The sequence below is a fragment of the Asparagus officinalis genome, chromosome 4 (genome assembly GCF_001876935.1).
Source record: "Asparagus officinalis chromosome 4, Aspof.V1, whole genome shotgun sequence".
In the NCBI taxonomy this organism is placed as follows: Eukaryota; Viridiplantae; Streptophyta; class Magnoliopsida; order Asparagales; family Asparagaceae; genus Asparagus; species Asparagus officinalis.
In genome coordinates, this window is record NC_033797.1 from 70121394 (window position 1) to 70133306 (window position 11913).

Genomic DNA, 11913 nt, shown 5'->3' on the forward strand with positions numbered 1-11913 from the left:
ACACTCGGAGAGGGTCTTTGCTTTGGTCGAGGTCCGCGAGTTCCACCTCGAATGACCTATGTACCAAAAGGAAAACCCGATGACTATTATCGCCACAAAAGAGGTCTTGGTTATGTCTCCTCATCCGACGATGAGTGTTGCTGGCAAATCATCGATCAAATCGCTAACAAAGCTAGAAGTGGATATTCTTCTGACTCTTCGGCTTGGGTTTCCGACACTAGTCTTGGTGAAATGTTCAAAAAGCTAATGTCGAATATGGCTACGGTTGACCCTGTGACAACAGAAGAAGATGATCAAATGCCGACTTGGGAAGACCCTTGGGTTCATCACCTAAACATGCAGTACGGCGACAGGTTTGAGCAAAGGGAGCCTCCTACCGAAGATCAGGTACTCCAAGTGAATATGGGTAGCGAAGATAATCCGAAGCCTATATTCATTATTGACAGCCTCCCGCCGGAAGAGAAAGAAGAGTTAATCTCTCTTATCAGGGAATACATTAATGTATTTGCCTGGAATTATGAAGACATGCCAGGGCTCGATCCAAATGTAGCAGTGCATCGTCTCGATATCAAGACGGATGTCAAACCTGTCAAACAACAACAAAGACGGTTTCGTCCGCAAATGATGGAAGCAATCGAGACCGAAGTTAAAAAGCTTATTGACTCGGGCTTCGTTAGGGAAGAGCAGCATCCAGAGGGGCTTGCCAATATTGTCCCGATCCTCAAGAAGAAACGCTGCCTGCCCAAAAGATGATTTCCCTCTTCCCATCACGGATGTCATCATCGACAATACGTGCGGGTTCGAGAGGATGTCTTTCATGGATGGTTTCTCTGGTTATAACCAAATAAAGATGCATCCAGATGATGAAAAGCATACCGCGTTTAGAACACCCCTTGGTGTTTTCTGCTACACGGTCATGCCCTTCGGCTTAAAAAATGCAGGTTCCACATATCAGCGAGCCATGTCAAAGATTTTTCAAGAGCATCTCCGGAAAACTGTCGAATGTTATGTGGATGATTTGGTCGTGAAAAGTCGCGATAAGAAGGATCACATCAAAGACTTGAAGACGATGTTCGATCTGATGCGTACCCACCAATTGAAAATGAATCCTACCAAGTCTTTCCTCGGAATGTCCAGTGGTAAATTCTTGGGATTTGTCGTTACTACCAAAGATATTCACATCGACCCTGATAAGGTAAAGGCAATTAATGAATTGCAGCCTCCGAGAAACCTCAAGGAGCTCAGAGGATTGCAAGGGTGGTTAGCGTATATCCGTCGGTTCATCTCGAACCTCTCAGGAAAATGTCAACCATTTTCCAAGCTCACAAAGAAGGGCGTATCTTTTGTATGGGATGACGCTTGTCAAAAGGCATTCGAGAGTATTAAAGAATATCTCTCAAAATCTCCCGTACTCGTCGCACCGAAATCGGGCAAACCGTTCTTGATTTATGTCAAGGCGATGAGCCACTCATTAAGTGCATTACTTGCACAAGATGACGAAAACGGTCATGAGCAGGCAATATATTATTTAAGCCGAACCATGGTAGGCGCTGAATCTCGATATCCCATGATCGAGAGAGAGTGCCTCGCCCGGCATTACCTGGTTGGACAGACCATTTATGTTATCTCTAAAGTTAATCCAGTCCGGGTGTTCATGACTCAACCAGCTTTCATGAATTGGCGATTAGCAAAATGGGCCTTACTCTTGTCCCAATATGACTTACATTTTAAACAACAGAAGTCGGTAAAAGGACAAGCCATCTGTGACCTCCTGGCAGCTAATCTAACTACGGATACCGCCGAGATATATGACGACCTACCTGATGAGACCCATGAAGTCAACGCAACTTCGTACCAGCAAATATGGCGTTTGTATTTCGACGGCGCTTCACGAGCAACTAATGTAGCGAGTGCTCCTGAAAGTCCTAAGATTTCTTCCGGAGTTGGAGTTGTCTTAGTTTCCTCAGGAAAATACGTTATGCCTCGAGCTTATTCGTTGACCGAACCATGCTCAAATAACGTAGCCGAATATAATGCATTACTCATAGGACTCAGTTTCGCTAAAGAACTGGGAGTTGAGTATCTTGAAGCCTTCGGTGATTCTCAACTGATAGTTAAACAAGTTCAGGGAGAGTACGAGGTCCGAAGCCCGGATTTAATACCATATCATAAGATGGCAGTAGAGATAGCAGAATCATTTGAAGGATTCTTTATCGAACATATTCCACGGTTACAGAACACTTACGCAGATGCGTTAGCAGCATTGGCCGTATCTCTGGCACAACCTCCTGAAACAGAACAGTTTGTTACAGTGAGGACTCACCAACTCCTAGTGCCGATCTACAATGAAGATGGCGAAGAAGAAGATAGCAAGGAAGCACATTCAACTCAAGTTGAGTTTGAACCCTGAGATTGGCGTTTCCCCATCATCGACTACGTCCTGCACGGAATACTACCGGAAGACGTGAAGGAAAGAGATTCAATCCGACGAAGAGCACCAAGATTCTACTATAACACGGAGAATCGAACGCTATACCACAGGGGGTACGATGGCTTGCTAGCACGGTGCTTATCAACTAAAGAAGCTGAAGAAGTTCTTAGAGAGGCACATGAAGGAGAGTGTGGCGCACACCAACCTGGCCCCAAGCTTTATGACCGCATCAGAAGAATGGGATATTTTTGGCCTTTCATGATGAGTGATGCAATCACATACGCCCGAAAGTGTCACGCATGTCAAGTACATGCGAATTATATGCACCAACCTCCGGAGCATCTGCATCCTTCGGTTACGTCATGGCCATTTGAGACCTGGGGAATGGATATCGTCGGTCCTATAAATCCCCCGTCAGTCAAAGGTGATCGGTTGATCCTGGCGATTGCCGACTACTTCTCCAAGTGGGCTGAAGCGGTTCCTCTTAGAGAAGTCAAAACGAGCAACGTCATTGCATTCATCAAGCATCATATCATCTACTGGCATGGTGTCCCGAGACGAATCATACATGACAACGGTCCCCAATTCGTCAGCAACGCCTTCATCAGGTTTTGTGAAAAGTTCAAAATTCAGGACATCTCGTCAACAGCTTACAATCCCACGGCAAATGGATTGGCCGAAGCCTTCAATAAAACTATCATAAAGATTTTGTCAAAACTCGTGAAAACTAATAAACGAGACTGGGATGACAAGCTTGGCGCGGCTCTATGGGCCTATCGGACCACGGTGCGCACACCGACGGGAGCAACCCCGTATTCACTGGTATACGGATGTGAAGCTGTTCTTCCATTGGAGATTCAAATCCCGTCTCTTCGGATCGCTCTTTCAACCCAGATGAACCGAAGAGCAACATCAGAAGCGCCTTGAAGAACTTGAAAGGCTAGATGAGAAGCGTTTAGAAGCTCAACAACATATCGAATTCTACCAAGCCAGAATCTCTCGAGCTTTCGACAAGAAGGTTCGACAACGAAGCTTCAAAGAAGGGGATTTGGTTCTAGCTGAGAGGCGGCCTATGATCCTTAACTCCAAAAAGAAGGGCAAATTTGAACCCAAATGGGAGGGACCATTCGTAATAGAGACAGTCTATTCGAGTGGCGCATATCGCTTAGTCACCAAGGACGGCGACCGGCTTATGATGCCGATAAATGACAAGTTCCTGAAAAAATACTATCATTAGTATCTTCAGGATAACCAATGTATCGGAAAGTTCCCAGAAGAACATCATATGAAGTATTCTTAGGGATAACCCAATCATTGTAGAAGTGATGAATAAGAAATTCTTGCTCGAATTCAGAATGTTGGAACGTTTCTTCTTATTATCAAAATTCTCTAACTCTTATGAGTTATTTTTGTGAGATGAGATCCAATCCTCTGATAGGTTAATCTTTCCTCACCAAACCATCTACTGATCAAACTAATTGACGGTGGATCCACCAACATTTCCATCTGCCAGTCATTGGCATTTCTCAGACTCAACATGTCAGGTCATGATCGCCTAGCATTCAAATTTCAAATTGAACGATCAAGCCTGTAAAAGGTAAGATCATCTCAAACCTCCCACTTTCACTGCTTCCTTGGTCAAACCTATAAAAGTTAGGGCCAAAGCCAGATTCCTCTCTCGATTCCTTCCATGAACGAGAGGTCCACTTTCAATTCGAACAGTCAAACCTATAAAAGTTAGGATTGTTCCCGATCTCACTTAGTCAAGCCTACAAGTAGTTAGGACTAAGACCGAGTCATTCCTTTTCGATAAACGAAAATCCACCTTTGTTCCTTTTTCCACCAAACCTATAAAAGTTAGGGTCGAAATTGGGCTTTCTCCTCAATAAATGAGGGATTCTTTTGATTCAAATGACCAATTCTATAAAAGTTAGGGCCGTTTGAACTTTTCCGATTATCGGAGTGGAGATCCCACTCTTAGTTTCATCTTTTCGGAGTCTGGGGGTGGAGATCCCACCTCGAGTTTCCTTTCCGACTGTAGATAGAATATAAAATTCTTCCTTTTCAGTCCCGGGAGATAGAATATAAAATTCTTTCTCTTCCACTTTCCAGTCCGTCTTTATTCTGATAAAGGACACAATTTTCAATTTCCAATCCGGGCACTTTGTGCACGGGGAATTTTATCTCAACTCCTAAAGAGAGATAAGTCTACGCCTAATACGCGTTGCCGGTTTAGTCTTTCACCGATTGAAAAAGACACCAGAGTATAATTCTGGGGACTTTCATCCCGAATCCTAAGTAGGGATGAGTCAACGCCTAACACGCGTTGCCGGGCATCATAGCACAAAGTCTCAGAGAATCACTCTTGCAGCACAACGTACATGCGGAACGGATTTAGACAATCCGGCTTGCTAGCCCGACTCAAACGGTAATCGGTAAAGGCCACATCAAACCCGTTGAAGGCTGGGGTTTGCCAAATCCCAAAGTCCATGGTCTAATACACATTGCCGTCTTTCGCCGATTGAAAAAGACACCAGGGTCTAAACCTGGGGAATTTTATCCCGAAGCCTAAGAAGGGATAAGTCGTCGTCTAATACGCGGCGCAGGGTACCTTTTCCCTATAAGAAATGATTAAGTCTATGTATTCAAAATCATAGCATCAAGTCTAGGAAAAGCGATTTTCTTAGCACAACGTTACATGTGAGACGGGTTTTAATAATTCACATGCTAGCCCGATTCAAACGGTAATCGGTAAAGGCATATCAAACCCGTTGATGGCTGGGGGTTTGCCAAAAATCCCGTAAATCTTATCATCGCTGGGTTTAAAATAAATGAAGAAATATCATGAAGGAATCAAATGCGGAGTCTCTATTAATAGATCAAGTCAAAGCATACAATAAAAAGCTCGTTAGCCCGAAGGCAGCTGACGGCTAAGAACATGAGACTCTAAACTAGAAAGCCTATCTATATAACTCTGCTCAAGTTCTGCCTGCAGGCCAGCTCGGACGGATTCTTCAGAACTGCTCAAGATCTTCACGGCTTCATTCTTCAGCTTCATCAATCTCTCCTGTGTAGATCCTAGCTTCTCGAGGGCCTGTCCACGAGAATGCTCTACTCCAGCCAGGTCTTCTGCAATAATAGTAACGGACTCATCGGCGTGCCTCAAGGCCTCCTTCAACCTAGCCACTTCCTCGCGACCGGAATCCAAAGAGTGGAGTAACTCGGCTCTATTTGTATCCTTCCTCGCCACGGTAGCCATCAGTTGCGCAACTGAATGCTCATGTGACTGAAGCTCATTGTCGACGGAAGATCTCAGGTCGCGCCACTGTACCAGCCTATGCTCCATCTGAGAGGACACGAAGAAAGAAGCTCCATTAGCCTTCAATTCCTTCAACTCTCAGATCTCCGACTCCAGAGCAGTAAAATCGACAATGAAGGAATCAGCCAACTCCGGATATCCTTCTTCTCTAAACATCATCATGTGACGAGAAAAGGAACGCCTGAACTGATCAAAACAATATCCTTGATGAAGCAGTTTCTCGATCATGCCGTTAAAAAAGGCGGTAAAAAAGCCAAGGTCTGTACGGAAAATATCTCTGTCTGGATCGGTATCGGCCAAGAGGGCGCGAACATGCTCATATAGAGATGATTGAGATCCTACAAGTAACGGTGTGGAAAGCTAAGAGATCATCAAATATAATAAGAAAACTTAAGGGCAAATTCCGAGCATACCAACGCCAGTGGAGGTCCCCTCGGATTGAGGTCTGACAGGCTCCGAGATAACGGCAGGAGTAGTCATGGAGGGTATATCAACACCTGTAGGCAAATCAGTCTCAGAAACTGTAGTGGCATCAGGCACAACGGCTGGTCCTATAGTTACACTTCTTTATTAGTCAAAATGAAAATTTAGACAAATAAGGAGAGTCGGGATGATAAGGTCATCTACATACCTGTAGGTCCATCATCCTCAGGTACACGGGGAATGCCAGCAGTCATAAGAGTATCAGTCCTGGTGGCTGGTCCTATGATTACACCCATCTATTAGTCAAAGTCAGACAAATAGAAAGGAGCACGATGTCCCTAGATCGTATGCGTACCTGCAAGTCTGTTACTCCGAGGTAAGCTAGATATGCCGGGAATCGATATTGGGTTAGTCCCAATGACCGGTACTGCAATATTAATCCTTTGTTAGTCAGACAAAAGACCAGGCAGAATGAAGAGAATCAGACATATACCTGTGAATGTATCACCCTCAAAGGGTGGTCCCACGGTTCCTTTGGTAGCCTGTTCGGCCAGCATGTCGACCAATAATCCAACATCGGGTCCCGAGAAATTTGATGCAGAGACATACTCCTGTTTCTCGAGACCTACATCATGAAAAGCCTCATCCTCAACGAGCCTCTCTGATGCGACATCTGCAGAATAATTTAAGTGTTGGATATATATACAAGAAGATAGGGAAAGTACCTGCAGCAGGAACAGAAGATTCCTTTTCTCTAATATCCACGCTTGGATTCTTCAAGTAATCTGAAAGAAAGCGAAGTACGAAAAATAATGAATCCTGAATTCCTTAACTCTCCTAAATGCTACTCGAGGAAGGTATCATCGGAATTAAATGTACCTGAACATGGAATGACGGGCTCAACGCTATTAACCTGCTCAGTATCAAGGTTCGTATCGACATCCATGGAATCGTTACGAATGGCGTCGCACATTTGCTGCATGAAGCTATCCATATTATCAGAACCAGGGAATACAGGGTCCGGTGGAAGTTCGCCGTCTTCATAGTATCCTGAAACATAAAACCTGGTTACAAATCCCAAAAGGTAAATCATCTTAAAGCAATAAGGACAACAAAGTATTACCTTCCTCTCCATCGGCAATGTCTCCCAAACCCACTCCGTAGGGGTACCGACTAACGTGTGGTTTATGAGCGGTCTTCTTCTTTTTCGGAGTACCAGCCCTCATAGAACCAACGGGTCGTTCGTGCATAGACTTGTCACGCGTCTCAACCTGTGTAGGAGCCTCGCTACTATGCCGGGATCTCGCATAATGAGAAGCGAGCGACTCCTGCACATCGACTGTCCTACCTGGGGTGATAAGAGTCAGGATAAGTGAACAATTGAGATTGAGAAAGAAGGCCAAAGAGCATGACAAACCTGCATTAAGTTCTTCTGCGTCAGTGTCCATATCCACATACTCCTCCTCAGAGGTCTCGTCCTCATCATCAATAGGAAGGAGCTCTTCATCGTCATCCATCCTGTCTCTGCTCGAGAGGGAAGGTTTGGCAGGCTTCTTAGGTTTGGCAGGCTTCTTCCCCTGTTTCTCAGCAAGCTCAGCCTTGCGAGCAGCCATCATAGTGACTTGAACCAAGTGCTCAGACTGCAACTCTGAAAGACTCCTCACACCTATGGACTCATTGGCAGAAAGAAACCACTTGCAGCTGAGGAAAGTGATCAACGGCTTGCGTCTGGACGAAGGAAGAGCAAACTGGGCCCCAGTACAACCCACCATGGTCCATAGCCATGCCCGAACGCCGTCAATAAGCCCTCCTTCAATCTTCAAACCATGGCTCGGGTTCCCAACATATAGTTGGTCGTAGCCAAACTGACGAGCAAAACGGCTAGGGAGGTAAGGCTCTATGTGGCAACGGTTCTTCACCCGAAAAACGAGATACCCAACGCGGATGTTCACCAACCAGCGGAAACAACCAACGTCGAGAGCAGTCCGATTAGTTCTGGGCTTCTCCTCATCCATCAGCACATCACCATAGAGGCCCGAAAAACGAGGAAAACACTTAAAGAACTCCCAGCTCTTACGAACTCGAAGCTCTCGTTGTACATCGTAAGGCGTCTGACTGCTGATACGGAACGACGCACTTCTTCAACCAGAGGGCGAGATAGCCTGCTAGCAAAGTCCGAGGCTCAATGGACTTCTGTGCACGGCGAAGGAACGAACGAAACTTGGTTCCTGCAGGAAAAGCTCCCTCAGCACTGGCAATGGTGTAAGAACGAGCCTCAGCCTTCTCCATCAACTCATTAACGGTGGTAGGTGTCAGAACATTTAACTCACAAATGAGCTCGCTGGAATCACCCTCCAAGTTCTGGAACAAGTAGACAGCAAACTGCTTCAGACTGATCTGCCTTCTCCTCTTTGCCTGAGAAGAAACCATGATCAGAGAAGTATGATAGTGGCAGGTGAGATCCCAAAGAGTATCGTGCATATCGGGAGTATCCTTCTTCAACCACTCCAATTGCTGGTTCGAGGGAAAGTACTCTGGTATGGACAGTCCCCCATCGGAAGGCCAAAAACCTGATACATCTCATGCAAGGCCAACCCTAACTCTCCGCCGCTGGTCAGGAATGTGTTACTGTCAGGCATGTATGTCTCCAACAATGCTAAGAAATGGCGACAGCTGACTGGGAGCCCATACATGGTGGCTCGTATAGGTGAGTACAATCCGCTGCTCTTCAAATCCTTCTCCCAGCGCCCCAAGACGTAACTGGTCATGCGTGTCCACCATGCCTTGGGTTGTGAGAAAGCCCAACCATAGCATCTAAATCCTCCCAAGATGAGCCAGACGGTTCTTCACAGTAGGAGCGGCTGCTGATACCTCGCCTGGGGGTGCGGTATTAAGACCCATAATCCCTGGTCGAAGACCGCGGATGTAATGATACCCGATAGAACCAGGAGTCTTATGTTGGGACGTATATCCACACTGGACTCGATCAACATCATCGGTAAGATGCCAGGACATCTGTCTCTCTACGGCTTGTCCCTCCAAACAAGTGAAAGAATACTGACGAGAAATGGAAGGAATATACAGGAAAGCTCCTTCATGAAGATTCAGCCAATGCTCCTTGGTAAGAATCAACTTAGCAGGATCCTCAATATGATCTCCGAATAGAAAACTGGGCTTCTTTAAAGCCTGAGTAGAAACAGAATCCGCAGTAAAAGAAGCATCCGTAATCAGCTGGCGTAAGCAATGACGCCCCCCATCCCGTATCAAACGACAGGATTCGTCGGAGCGATCTCTGTCGAACTGAGGGAGTGGACCAATAGCCTGCCTGATGGAAGCCGAAGAGAAGACTCCCCCCTACAACCAGTAGTGGCATGAGGAGGGAGGCTGCCCGTGGGGAAATCGACTGCAACAAAGCAAGGATAGAGTCAGAAAATCATCCATGAATTAAATCCATCTCATAAAAAAGCGAGATAAGATCATTCATGGGGTAATTGGAGAGACAATTTTGAGTGTCCTACACTGGAAGAACGGTATGCATCATCACGTAGATAACGTGGTAACATACACCGAACTACAAGGTGTAAGACGACACAAGATCGCCCCAATATACCAGAAGACTTGAATTAGCTAAGCAAAACAAGTCTGAAACCTCAACCCCCGTGAAGGAGGGTGTCGGCCGTTCCCGAATGACCCGCGAAGGGGCCAAACGAGGGTGTACGGAACCACCAATGTCCTGAAACCTCAATCCTCGCGAAGGAGGGTGTCGGTTCTTCCTTAATGACCCGCGAAGGAATCAATCAGGGATACAGAAATAAAGATTCTCACCCCCAAAAAAGGATGCCGCTGGAGGGGAGGATGCTATAGGAACTTCTTCCTCGCTAGGCTGCGAACGGGAGCGACTCCTAGGAGGCCGAGGTCGACGTGGAGACATCGAAAATCTGCAATGAAAAGCAGCAAGTCAGGTACAATCCAAGATATGAATACACGAAATTTAAAAGGGAAATTAAGAACTTGAACTAAAGTCCTATGAATAAATAGAATTTTATAGTTGAAGTCTAATTAAACCTACAAATTTCGTGCATGCAAAGCAATGATTGTCATTTTGCGGTAAATTTTGGTGAAATACCCAAAATACCCCTCGTGTTCAAGGCTAAATTCGGGTCAAGGACACGCTCGAGTTGGGTCATGGTCATCATATTTGATCATATAGCACCCCCAATACCCCGCAATTTTGGTTAATTTTGCAAATAAACCCTTTTTGTAAAATTTAGCCGAGTTTGCACATAAAACCCTCAACAACTTTTGGTCCTCTTGCATGAAGCACCCCTCAAATTTTTGACCAAACGGACATATAATCCAAATCCTAATTTCAGTCCTTTACTACATGAACACCACCCCAATTCTCCGACCAATTTTGCAAATAAGCCCCCAAAAAGATTTCGGCTCATATTTGCACATTAAACCCTCAATAATTTATGGTCTTTTTGCATGAAGCACCCCTCAAAGTTGTGGCCAAGTGGGTCTAAAATCCAAGCCTCAAAAATTCAATCCCATTTTGCATAAAGGCCCCTATAAATTTCAGTCCACTTTTGCATAAAAGTCCCCCAAAATTCGGCCATATTGCAAGTTTTGCATAAAACCCCCAAATACTTCATGCATACACAACCCATCATCAAAAAATTTCTATCTTTCCACAAAACCCAACCTATAAGAACAAAAAGCTATGATCTTTATCAAAAAAAAAAGGGGAAGAAAGTTTTGAGAGGAAACTTATCCAAAGCCAAGAAGTCTCTCTTAAGCTTGAAGATGAAGAAGAAAAACCCTAGCTTTGAGGATAGAAGAATTTCGGCCAAGGGGAGGGCACCAAAATCCGAATTTATCTTGAGTTTAAGAGGGTTTAAAGAGAGGAGTTTTAATGGGTTTCTTAGAGGGAAACAATGGTGTATGGAGGGAAGGAGGAAGAAGGAGTTTAAAAAAGGAAAGGATTCTCTTTTGAAAATTTGGAAAGAGGGGGAAAACAAAAGAGGAAATAACAAAAAGGAAAGTTCAAAAGGGAAAACAAAAGAGGAAACAACAAAAGAAGGAAAGAAAAGCAAAGAAGGGGGGGGAGTCTCGGCCTTGGAACCGAGACACCCTAAGGTGTCTCGGTTTTGGCCGAGACACCAAGAGGGGTGCTCGGTCAAGTTGCAGGACACCCTTGGGTATCTAAAGCCCAAGTTCGAGCCCCCCCCCCCCGAACCCTTTTCGAGTCCGAATTTACCTATTTTCGTCGGTTATTGGATACTTTGACGAAATATATACTCCGAGCGATTCAAAACCCTAGGGTCAACGCCGGTCAACGCGTAACCCTAGGTCAACGCCAGTCAACGCGTTACGATAAAAAGTCAACGTTCGACGTTAGAAACCTGTTTGTTGGAAAATTTGTAATAAGAAAACAAGGAAAGAACTGTATTTGAATTTTATTCTCTCTAACTGTAATTAGAGTTTGTTACTTGTTCTGAATCACAAAAACCTCGTCAAGAGTTATCAAACCAGACAAGACAGTTTTCAGTGAGGATAGATATTCGGATCGTCAACGCAGAAGCAAACTCGACGCAAGCATTCGAGGGAGGCATCTCCTCGTACCAAGAAGAACCAGAATTAAACAAAGAGAGAATCTAGATCATTCTCTTCTCTTTGTAAACGGAAATCCAATTGTAATTGAGAATAGAGAGAGTTGTAAACATTCTTTTTCTAAGCA